Genomic DNA, 12,902 nt, shown 5'->3' with positions numbered 1-12,902 from the left:
ATTTTCATTACAGAACTCATCAAATTTGACATTGTCAAATTTTGTTCCATGATCTGATCTGATACATGCTACTCTAGACTCCATCTTCACCTGGATTTTCTTCACAAAGGCCACAAATACCTCAAAGGTTTCATCTTTTGTTTTGAGAAACAGAGTCCATGTGAATCTGGAGTAGTCATCCACTATCACAAAGATGTATCTTTTTCCTCCCCTACTTTGCACTCTCATGGGGCCACATAGATCCATATGAAGAAGATCGAGTGGTTTTGAGGTGCTGACATCCTTTATAGGCTTAAAAGAGGGCTTCACATGCTTTCCTCTAGCACAAGCATCACACACTTTCTGCACTTTGAACTTTGACATGGGCAGACCACAGACCAGGTCCTTCTGAATTACTTTATTCAGAAGAGAGAAGCTTGCGTGCCCTAATCTTCTGTGCCAGAGTTCAGCATCATCATCAACACCTTTCAGACAACTCATATCACCACTTTGTATAGACTCGAAATCAGCAACATAGATGTTCTTTTATCTCTTGGCCACAAGTAACACTTCACCAGTTTCCAGATTAGTAACTGTACATATTTTGGACAAGAACTCCACCTTGTTTCCTTTATCACATATCTGAGAGACACTCAAGAGACTTTAGTTAAGACCATTGACATATTACACATTCTCAATAGAGTGAGTGAGTGATTTCCCGACTTTTCCAACTCCAAGAATGTACCCCTTTTTCCCATTGCCAAAGGATATACTCCCTCTTTGCAAGGCTTTTAGTGAAAGGAAGTCCATGGTGTTCCCAGTCATGTGCTTTGAACATCTACTATCCATGAACCATTGCAGACTACTTCCTTTCACTGTTCCCTGCACAAGGAAATCAAGAGTTAGTTTTAGGAACCCAAACAAATTTGGGTCCCTTGTAGTAGGCAAGGGGGTGAATAAGAGCTCTCTTAGTCCATGCAGGTAATATGCATTTTTTGTGAGTGGCACCTGGTCCTCTTTTAGAAGTTACATTTTTAGCAAACACTTTGTTTTTCTGAATAGACTGGACCCTGGCTTGGCAATTTTCCTTAAAATGCCCATTGTTCCCACAGTTGGTACACAACCAGTTATCCGGTACAGTAAAATACTTGCTATGGGGGTTGTAAGGGGTTTTCTCCATTTGGAACCCTATTCCCCACCCGTTTCCACTATTATTGGCATATATGACAGTGATAGCTTCTGAGGACCAGGTCCACTTTAGGGACTTTTCAAGATCATTTTTTACTCTTTCCAGTTCAGTTTGGAGATGCTTGTTTTTCTCAGTTTCAACACACAGGCTAGTTCTCAGAGTCTTCAACTCATCTTCAAGCCTAATGTGTTCCTCACTGGCTACCTCTTTTCCTTTTCCAGAATTTCCAGGTTTATACTCAGTTCCTAGTCCCTCTATTATTTCTCTCAGGTCTGCAATCACTACCAAGAGGTCATCTCTTTCTTCCTCAATTTCAGTCACTCCCTTCACTAAGGCCTCCTTTCTTTACTGAAGTTCTCAATGGTTTCCTTATGGTCAACAGCTACCACCACTAAGTCATCTCTTTTATGTTCTATGTTAGCAATTTTTTCGGTTAAAACAAATTTTCTTTCTCCAACTCACAAATGGTTTCCTTGAGATAACCTACACACACCACCAGATCATCTCTAGTTTGTTCAGGTTCTCCTAGCTCTAAGGTCAAGGCATCCTTATCCTCCACAAGACCATGATAGGCATCAATCAGTACACTAGCTAAAAACATGAGTTTCTTAGGAGAGTAGGATTTCAGATTTCTCTAAACATCCCTGAAATTTACCTCACTGCTGTCATCGTCTTCATCATCATCTGATTTGGCCATCAAAGCAAATATTGAATCATATTCATTTTCCTCACTTTCAACTGTCATCATGGAGCTGTCACCTGCATCATTTTCATCTTCAGACTCACTAGAGGAGTCTCCCCATGCTGCAAGAGCCTGTTTCACCATATTGTCAGCATATCTCTTACTTTTGAAGTGCTTGTCAGGAACCAGGTTCCTCTTGGCTGTTTTTTCAGGATTATACTTGGAGTGTTCTTGCTTTAGGAGAGGACAATCTTTGATGAAGTGTCCTGGCTTTCCACACTTGTGGCAGAGTTCATAGTTCTTTGGTTTGCTGGAGTTTCCCTTTTTAGGTATACCACTATTTCTTCGAACCATCTTTTGAAATCTTTTAGTGAGATAAGCCATATCACTATCTTCTTCACCTGAGTCATTGTTTTCAGCCTTGAGCACCAGGTTCTTCTCTTTCTTTGGCTCTCTTCTTTCACTGTCTTTCCTTCTTTTCTTCTCGTATGTCTTCAGATTTCCAATCAGCTCATCCATGGTTAGAGCTTGTAAATCTTTAGCTTCAGTGATGGCATTCACCTTACTCTCCCAAGAGCTAGGTAGAACACTGAGAACCTTCCTTACAAGCTTGTTTCTAGGAATAGCTTCTCCCAGTGAAAGAAGCTCATTTATGATAGATGTGAATCTAGTGTGCATATCTTGTATAGACTCATTATCCTTCATCCTGAAAAGCTCATACTTGGTCGTGAGCATGTCAATCTTGGATTGTTTGACCTGAGTAGTTCCTTCATGTGCCGTTTGCAATGCTTCCCATATTTCCCTGGTAGATTGACAGGCTGAGATTCTATTGTACTTATCAGGTCCTATACCACATACCAAGATCTACTTGGCACGAAAGTTCTATTCAACAACTTTTCTGTCAATATCGCTGTATTCTTTTCTGGTTTGTGGCACCATTGGTCCAGATTCTCCAAGCTTCTTCATAGGAACTTGGACCATCACAAATGACGTACTACAGCTCTGAGTCTTATACCATTATAAAATCATGCATACGAGTCTTCTACCAGCCGTAATACTGACCATTGAATCTAGGAGGTCTGTAGGTTGATTGTCCTTCCTCAAAGCTAGGTGGAGTAGCCATTGAGATCCTTTCTAGGTGTTAACCTTTTAGAAAGAACCCGCTCTGATACCAATTGATAATTTATATGAGTTCACCAAACTATAGAGTACCAGGTCCTCTATGAGTTTCCATTGAGAATGCTAAGAAAACAGTAAGTAAATAAGACAGGGAGTTTTACGTGGAAAAATCCCTGCTCAAGGGGATAAAAAACCATGACCTACACTAGTAGGATTTAAACTTCACTATGAGCAACTTTCAGATTACAACCTATGCAATCTATGAATTAAACTTTTAATCCCTCACTAACTCGTAATATACCTATTACAAGCCACTTTGCAATACACCTATTACAAAGACTTCAACTCATGACTAACTCTAGTAACGACACAAACTTAGAGGATTTATGATTTTACAAAGGGGTTCCTAAGTGACGCTTCTAGCTAAGCTATTTAGGAATTACAATAAGAAAAATTACAAAGTTACAACTCAACTAAGGACAACAAAATACTAGATTTAGGAACTGGTCCGTAGTAGCATTTTACTTTGTTCTTCAGGCTCTTGAGAATTAAGTTCACTGTTTGCAGAATGCTTGAATGCTTGAAGTGAATTCTCAAGTGTTCAAGTGATGTTTTGTTATAATGCTCTTGTTAATACGCCTTTGATGACATCACTTGAATGATGTAAGCACTTGGCTGGTCAAAGAACAAGTGACTGCAAAACTATTGCACTGTGTGCACTATTCCTGTGGCAGTCACTTTCCAGCTGTGCATAGTTGACTTTCGTACTGCTGTCAGGGAAACATAAGGGATCAGGTCCCTGTCTTGTTTCTCTATTTTCTACACTTGCAGCAGTTCATTAGCTGGAGTTCTGATTGGAATCCGTTCATTTGCAATGTGTACCAAGTGTGTCAGGTTCCCTATCTGGTTCTTGACAGTAAGTTTGTTAGATCATCAAAACATAAGGCAAAGACATTGAAACCCCATCAGATTATATATATTAAGATTTTGTTATAGGTTTTGATCACTCAAATCTATTGCACACTAGAGCGTGTTGTGTATTTTACAATATGTACAACAGATTGGAAGATAAAAATTATATAGGACAGACACTATATAAAAGATAATATACAATTGAATTACAAGCCATTCAAAATCCAAATTCATCCTACCCCCTTGCTAAAAGTTTAGAAAGGAAACAGAAAAAGGAAGGAGATGGCCACTCAACATGTGACTTTTGAATCGATATTTCTTTCAAAGAACTAGCTAATCTTTAAAACACCTTAAGGTCATGACCCGTTTTATCCCACAGACAAATAAAGGGTAAAAATAAAATCATATCCCCAAAATTAAGGAACAATAGAAAATTATAACAACAAGCATTGCCATACAGATATAAGAAGTTTACATATCTCTGAACAAGAGCTATTACTATCTAATGTTTCTTGTGTTTTGGCTTTTCTTTTATACTGCTACCCTGATTTTGACACTACTGCATTTTATTTCTATATGTTGTTGTGATTATACATGCTTGTCTTGAACCGACGATCTATTGGAAACAACATTTGTACCTGCATAAGGTAGGGATAAGGCTGCATACTAACTACCCTCCCCAAACTCCACTTGTGGGAGTACATTGGATTTGTTGCTGTTGTTATTGTTGTATATCTGAACAAGAGAAAATTATAGCAAGCATTGGGATGCATATATGGAAAGTTTACATATTTCTCACTACTGGGACAACATAGTAAGAGTCATAGACATTTAAGACTTAAGAGGATTGTTAACGTTAGAAGCTAACTTAAGACGTAAAAGAATGCAAAACAATTAAAACTTAAGAAACACACACAAGAAATTAGCAGCAAAGAAATGGTGTCTGGCTCCTATATTTCAACTACTACAAAGATCCAAAGCATATGAAATTAAGTGAAATGTTCTCTTGAGATGGTATAGTATATGTCTTTCCACTTTCTACCACAAAGGAAGTTTTCACACCAACTGCACCTAATTGTCCTCATAAAGAAATAGCGCAAATGTGCACACACTGCGCAGTTAAACAAGCCAAAGTTGATATATCCGGCAATCTTAAAGATTTCTTCGTTACAAGAAAACTGAGATAAGACTCAGGCTAAAGCAAAGGCACTTCTGCCTTCCAAACTGAATGGTAGGGAATATTCTACATTTATTTAGAAGATTAACATTTATTTACATGATAATTAGCATTTACTAGAGTTATGTATTGTCATATTTGTATCTTTGTATTTATTGCATTTCCATATGATATAATTTAAGAGTTCACCAAACTATATAGAGAACTAGGTTCTCTATTAGTTTCCACCAAACGCACGCACACTGCAGTAAGTAAATGACAAAAGGAATTATACGTGGAAAATTCTCAGCTCAACGGGATTAAAAACCATGACCTACCCTTGTAGGATTTTTTCACGATTCGGATTTCCCACCGTCGGGGTCGTGATGGCGCCTAACGCTGAGAATGCTAGGCAAGCCAACAGATACAGTTCTAACACGTTAACCTTTAATCATGAACAATAATTAACAGTAGTTAAAACTAAATAGATATGAAATGTGGAAATTCTATAACAGACTAAATACTCTAATACAAGACTACCCCAAAGATCTGGTGTTACAATCCACGAACGTCTAAGAATTTCTACAAACACTGGTTTCAAAGAAAATACATCTGTTTTTCGGAATAAATGAAAACAGGAATCTAAATAGAGGAAAGGGGATTCCAGGGTTTACGAACGCCGGCAGATCTACCTTGGGTCTCTCGTGGACTGAAGGCAGCAACCCAAACTCTGATTAGTATGGTCCTGTACTGGGATCTGCACAGAAAGTGCAGAGTGCAGTATCAGTACAACCGACCCCATGTACTGGTAAGTGCCGAGCCTAACCTCGGCGAAGTAGTGACGAGGCTAGGACACGATAATAATATAAACCTGTGCAGTTAAACAGTATACTAACAGAATAAAAATTAATAAAAGCTAAGCAGAAATTAACGGGAAGGGGCAACGTGCTATGGGGGTACCAAAATAAAGAATCGCAGCAATAAAGGAATTTGAACAGCTAAAACACCTTGAACCGATAATAACAAAGAAACACAGCAACAGAAAATAACGCACGACATCACCCTTTGTGCTTTAACACTCAATCTCACCATATGGATAATAGAAATGTACATGGTATTACCCTTCGTGTTTTATCACTCTTCCTCACCACATAAGCAAACAACAAAAACAACAACAACCCGGCAAGGGCATCATAATTAAACAACTTGTTTTATAACGTAACTTTACAACACGAATCTCAACTTGAGCCAATACTCAACCAATATCCAAAAGTTAGGAAAAACATAATAAGACTAGTTTAACATGGATGATAACCAGTTTAAGCAAGAACAGTACGAATAAAAGAACACAACGGCCACAAGTATAAGACTAACTCACATGCTACGACCCGACAACAACGTATAGATACTCGTCACCTCACCTATACGTCGTACTTAACAAATAAACATATAGCAAATAAGACAACAATACCTAATCCCTCAAGCTAAGGTTAGCCACAACACTTACCTCGATTCTACGGCCAAACTCAAGCCTCAAATATTGCTTTTCCCTTAGTTTCCACTTCCAATACGCCTGAATCTATTCATAATTAACTTATTAACATCAATTAAAGCCAAAGAAACCAATTCTAATGCACAATTATAGATTTTCCAACAATTTCCTGAAAAGTCAAAAATTTTATCCCGGGCCCGCTTGGTCAAAACTCAAGGTTAGAACCAAAACCCGATTACCCATTCATCCACGAGCCAAATTATATAATTAGTTTCGGAATCCGACCACAAATCGAGGTCTAAATTCCCAAATTTGTAAAATTCCCAATTCTCCCAAAATCCCTAAATTTTACCCTTAAAGAAAAAGATTTAGACCTAGAAATCTAATGGGTATTGATGGAAAATGAAAGAGATGGGTTTAAGAACACAAACCTATGATTTGGTGTTGAATCCCCACTTCAAAAATTGCCCAAGGTCGAGTTCTATCGAAGAAAATATGAAATTTTGAGCAAATCCCGACTTAGGTTCTATTTTAAAATCACTGGACAGATCTTGTTCGCCTTCGCGAGAGGTCTGTCGCGTTCGCGAAGCATTGGCCAGAAGGGCCTTCGTGTTCGTGAGATACCGTACGCGTTCGCGAAGGTATACACCCCCTACCTTCGCGTTCGCAAGCCGCTTGCCGCATTCGCGTAGAGTATTTTCTCCCCTTCCCCAGGTCCCTGCCAAAATGGCCTTCGCGTTCGCGATAGCCAGGTCGCGTTCGCGAAGGGTAACCCCCCAACACTCCGCGTTCGAGACCTGTGCCTCGCATTCGCGTAGAAGGAGTCCTCCCTCAAACAAATTTACTCTTCGCGTTCGCGGGAGTTGCTTCGCGAACGCGAAGAAGGATACACCTGTGCACCTAAAACAACAAAACAACAGAAATCTCTAAGTCCAAAATACCCCGTGACCTATCCGAAACTCACCCGAGCCCTCGGGGCTCCATACCAAATATGCACACAAATCTATCAACATCATACGGACTTGCTTGTGCGATCAAATCGCCAAAATAACATCAGAAACTACAGATTTAGCATCAAATAAATGAAATTCTCAAGAACACTTAGAGTTTCTATTTTCACAACCGAGGGTCTGAATCACGTCATATAAACTCCATTTCTCACCAAATTTTACATACATGACTTAAATACCATATTAAACCTGTACAGGGCTCCAGAATCAAAATACGGGCCCGACACCAACAAGATCCATCATTATTAAATTTCTAAAAACCATTATATTTTCAGTTTAACAATTTTCTTCAAAAATTCATTTCTCGGACTAGGGACCTCGGAATTAAATTCCGAGCATACGTCCAAGTCCCATTTTTTCCTACGGACACTCTGGGGCCGTCGAATAACGAGTCCGGGTCTGTTTACTTAAAATGTTGACCGAAGTCAACTTAAAACAATTTTAAAGGTAAAACTTAATATTTTTCTCAAATTTTCACATAAAGGCTTTCCGAAACCGTGCCCAGACTGCGCACGCAAATCGAGGAGAAAGAAAATGAGGTTTTGAAGACCTAGGAACCCCAAATTGGGTTCTAAGCACGAGATGACCTTTTGGGTCATCACATTCTCCACCTCTAAAACAACTGTTCGTCCTCAAACGGACATAGAAAAGTACTCGAGCTAGGGAAAAGATGGGGATATCTGCTCCGCATATTAGACTCGAACTCCCAGGTAGCTGCCTCAATAGGCTGACCTCTCCACTGCACATGAACCGAAAGATATCTTTTCGATCTCAACTAACGAACCTGCCTTTCTAAAATGGCTATCGGCTCCTCTTCGTAGGTCAAATCCTTGTCCAACTAGACATTGCTGAAGTCCAACACATGAGATGGATCGCCGTGGTACTTCCGAAGCATGGACACATGAAACACTGGATGTACCGATGATAAGCCCGGTGGCAACGCAAGTCTGTACGCCACCTCTCCCACTCGATCAAGGATCTCGAAAGGCCCGATGAACCTAGGGCTTAGCTTGCTCTTCTTCCCAATTATCATCACACCCTTCATGGGCGACACTCGAAGAAACACTCGCTCTCCGACCATGAATACCACGTCACGAACCTTACGGTCGGCATAACTCTTTTTCCCGGACTGAGTTGAACGAAGCCTATCCTAAATAATCTTAACCTTATCCAAGGCATCCTACACTAGATCTGTACCCAACAACCGAGCCTCCCCCGGCTCAAACCACCCCACTGGCGATCGACACTGTCTACCATATAATGCATCATAAGGAGCCATATGGATGCTCGACTGATAGCTGTTATTGTAGGCAAACTCCGCTAACGGTAAAAACTGATCCCAAGAACCTCCAAAGTCAATAACACTGGCGCGGAGCATATCCTCCAAAATCTGAATAGTACGCTCGGACTGTCCGTCCGTCTGAGGATGAAATGTTGTGCTCAACTCGACCCGCTTACCCAACTCACGCTGAACTGCCCTCCAGAAATGTGAGGTAAATTGCGTACCTCGATCAGAAATGATAGACACGGGCACACCATTGTTGATACCCAATTTTTTCCTGTATACTTTTATATACAAAATACCTTTCAAATAGCATAGGAATGCATATATAAGTATGTCCAAGAATTTCCCTATTTTTTCTTTAATTTTTTAAAGATTTTTAAACCGATTTTATTGCCCTATTTCACCAGTAAAAAACCAATAATTATTCCCCAAATTATCATATTTGATTCAATTATTGTATTCTCATATTTATACCAAAATATAGCTTAGGTAAGTTTTGCACATTTTTTACAAATTTATTTAGTATTTTTAAAGCTAAATTGCATATAATTGCAATATTAGCCTATTTTAAGAATTAATTGCGTTTATAATTACAAAATTGATTCCAGTATTTTTTATTTAATATTTACATATTATTAGTCAATTTAGTGCATTTAATTTTGTTTCCAGAAATTATTTTACTATTTTTTATAAATAAAAAGGGGAAAGTGGCTATTTAAACACTAGCCTTACTTATTTTAATTTTAGCCTAAATCAGCCCCCCAATTAAACCCAATTTCAATCCCAAATTGCCCGGCCCAATTCTTAAATTACCCGCCCCTAACCCAATTAAATACAACCTGCCCGGCTCCACGTTCAATCCAGGCCGTTGATCAAAATGATCAACGGCCACGCTTCATTCTTTCCTTTTTTAATTTACCAACCCCCCTAACCCTAATCATTTTCACCAGCCTGCAGCCTCTGAAACCCTCCACTCTCTCAAACTCTCTCGAATATTCTCAAACCCTAGCCGCCTCTCACCATCTCCGCCCTGAAATCCACTGGAATCTATGGCCTCCAAGGCTACGAGAGTCCTACACCGGCCTCCTACGGCTCCTACGTGCATGATCTCTGAAGATTCAAGGCCTGACCTTGAAGGTTCATACCCAGACCTCTGTCGATTCGGAGTTCCACGGTCATCTCCGGCGTTGCTCCGGCGTACCATGGTTGTTTAAGCCTGATTCTGACCTCTCCGACTTAGATCGGTGACCTTTCAAAGCCTTTCTCATCTCTAGGGTTCTTCTGAAATCCTAACCCTTTGAGGTTTTCTCCGATTTCTTTAGATCCGTTGTGTATCTACGCTTTCCCTAAGCTTTCAAACGATTTCCCTAACTTTTCTTTCAAAAATTACTTTCAAAACCTTTCTTTTCCGATCTAGAGTTTTCTGAAAATGTTCAAGTGTTTCCTGACTTTCTTTTCTTTGTGTTGTTCTTGTATTCTCTTTTACCATGTTTTTTATATGCTTCTCTTACTGTGTTTTCCTATACTATGGTCTCGTATGCTTTTCTACGGTGCTCCTATGTTTTTCTTCTATCACGTTCTTGTATGTTCTTCTACTGTGTTCTTGTATGCTTTTCTACTATGTTCTGGTATTTTCTTCTACCATGTTCTGGTATGTTTCGCCTACTATATTTTTTACTGTGTTCTTAATGTTTTACTATTTTCCTTCTACTGAACCTTGTTTAAGTTTCTTCTAAAAGATCCTCTTAAGCATGCTTTCCTACTGTTCTTAACAGTCTTTTCTCATTATGCTTCGAATTAGTTTCTTCCACTCTGTTTGCTTCGAACCATTCTACTGTGTTTGCATGTTACTTTGCTATCATGTTTCTCATGAGTTCTGTTGCTGAAAGAAACATGTTAGAAGTTTCAGTTCTTTTCTGAAACCCCTAAACATGTTTTCGATTCAATTGCTTGCCCTCTCATCTTTGCTTCGTGATTTGCTTGAACTAGGGTTTTTATTTTTAGAACCCCTAACTCTTTCAGACCAACTTCGAGTTTGGACATACGTGTTTGCATATGATTCTGGATTTTTACTAAACTCTTCTACACTGGATTTTCTATTGATGACATGACAATTTTCTTTCATGCGTAACATGTTCGTATGCTCCTTATATATGAGGAACTTCCCTTTAAAGTGGTTTTCAAACTTGTGATTAATTCAGAATCCCTTCTAAATAGGTCTAATTGATTCCCTTTCCATTGTTTGCTGATTTCCCTTAAGTTAAAAACCTTTTCCATCTTTTTGACTCGGTTCATTCATAAAATCTCAGACCTTGTGATGTACTGACTGTTAATTGATTTCCTTACCTTATTTGTACAAACCGTACTTCAAAACCCTGTCCTTAAAATAACCCTTTTATGTATGTGCCCTTAATTGCATGTTGTGCACAAAGTGTTTATTCAATTTCTTTCCTTAATTGATTTTTACCCGTTTGAATCTGAATCCCTTAATTAAAGGGATTCTTGTGTAATTGATTGACAATCAGTTCTTCAACTATTTTCTTACCTTATTTCTGCTTGATTTTTACACTATAAAAGGCACGCCCCTTTTTCACAAAGACACGATTCACAATCCTTCAATTCACAATTCATAACCTCTGCTGAACTCATACTTACTCATAATAGTATTCTCTCTTTGCCTGCACTGTGGCCTGTTTACAAGACTATTGCTTTTTTTCTCTATTTGTTTCTTTGAAACTGGTATGTCCTAATTTAAGCTTCAGCATCATCACAATGTGTTTATTTACAGCTTTTTGTATCCATGTCTACTTTACTGCTGCAGAGTTAAATATTTAAACTAGCATGTCGATTCCTTTCTGTTTGTTTGTAATGAATCCCTACCCCCTATTACCCCTATGTGTTTTGAGTTATGACTTGAGGCATGGCAATGTAAGTTGTTGTCCATGAATTAAGTTTGATCCATGGGGATCTTAACCTCTAAACAATATGTGTTAACAGGCCTAAGGGTGTGCCAGTATCTCCCATTGCTGGGTATGCCCACCAGCCTGCTTTTGCCTCTTGCAACTCCCCATTCCCTATACCCTTATGTGTACTAATTTAAGCTATTTCCCTTTTCCCTTTCCCCTTTCAGAATTCCACTTCTGCACTTGCACTCTCTCTTAGTCCCTAAGTTCTGCCCCCCTCTTCTGAGCCTTGCCTTGTGACCTTGAGTTCCCTCTGAACTTGGACACCTGAGGGCTGGCCCTTCCACACTGCACTATGTCTTAATATGGTGATGCATTTGGGTGTGAGCATTGCCCGGAGTCCTTTTCGAGGCTCTTAGGGAACTTTGACACATCCAAATGGGAGAAAGGCTTTGGAATGTGACCTCTTGGAGTTGGTTTACTTCATACTTCAGACAGGAAGCCTGAATCAGGCTCTCCTTGGTTGTATTTTTTAATTTTCTGATGTATTTTCTTTACTTTACTTCTTTTTTTTGGGGCTGTAATAACGTTGTAATAAAACTCTCAGGGATGGCTAGTGAAAAAGGGAAGGGGTAACCATGTATGCAAAGGTATGATTAAACATTGTCTTTAGGGATCCTGCATTTTCTCATATATAGATACATGTCATTTATAGAGTTTGTGAATTTCTGCATTCTCTCATATATAGATTACATGTCTTTAGGGATCCTGCATTTTTCTCAATATATAGATACCAATGTCTATAGGAGTTTCTGAATTTCTGCATTCTCTCATATATAGATAACATGTTCTTTAGAATCCTGCATTCTCTCATATATAGATACCATGTCTATAGGGATCCTGCATTCTCTCATATAGATGCCATGTCTACAATTATTCGAAATCAGAATTCTGCATATGCATATAGAAAATATGCCTATAGGTCCTTCTGAATCTTGCATATCCACTATCATTAGGCAAAACATGTTTATAGGCCCTAAATAATCAATTGCAATTAGATATCATGTTCATATAAAATACAACACCTAGATATCATGTTCATAGGATTTCTGCGTTTCTCTATGTTTGTAAAAGTGTTCCAAAGTCAACAAACGCATAGAAAGCATGCCTATAAG

The sequence above is a fragment of the Nicotiana attenuata genome, unplaced genomic scaffold (genome assembly GCF_001879085.1).
Source record: "Nicotiana attenuata strain UT unplaced genomic scaffold, NIATTr2, whole genome shotgun sequence".
Taxonomy (NCBI): Eukaryota; Viridiplantae; Streptophyta; class Magnoliopsida; order Solanales; family Solanaceae; genus Nicotiana; species Nicotiana attenuata.
Note: the sequence above shows the minus strand (reverse complement) of the source record.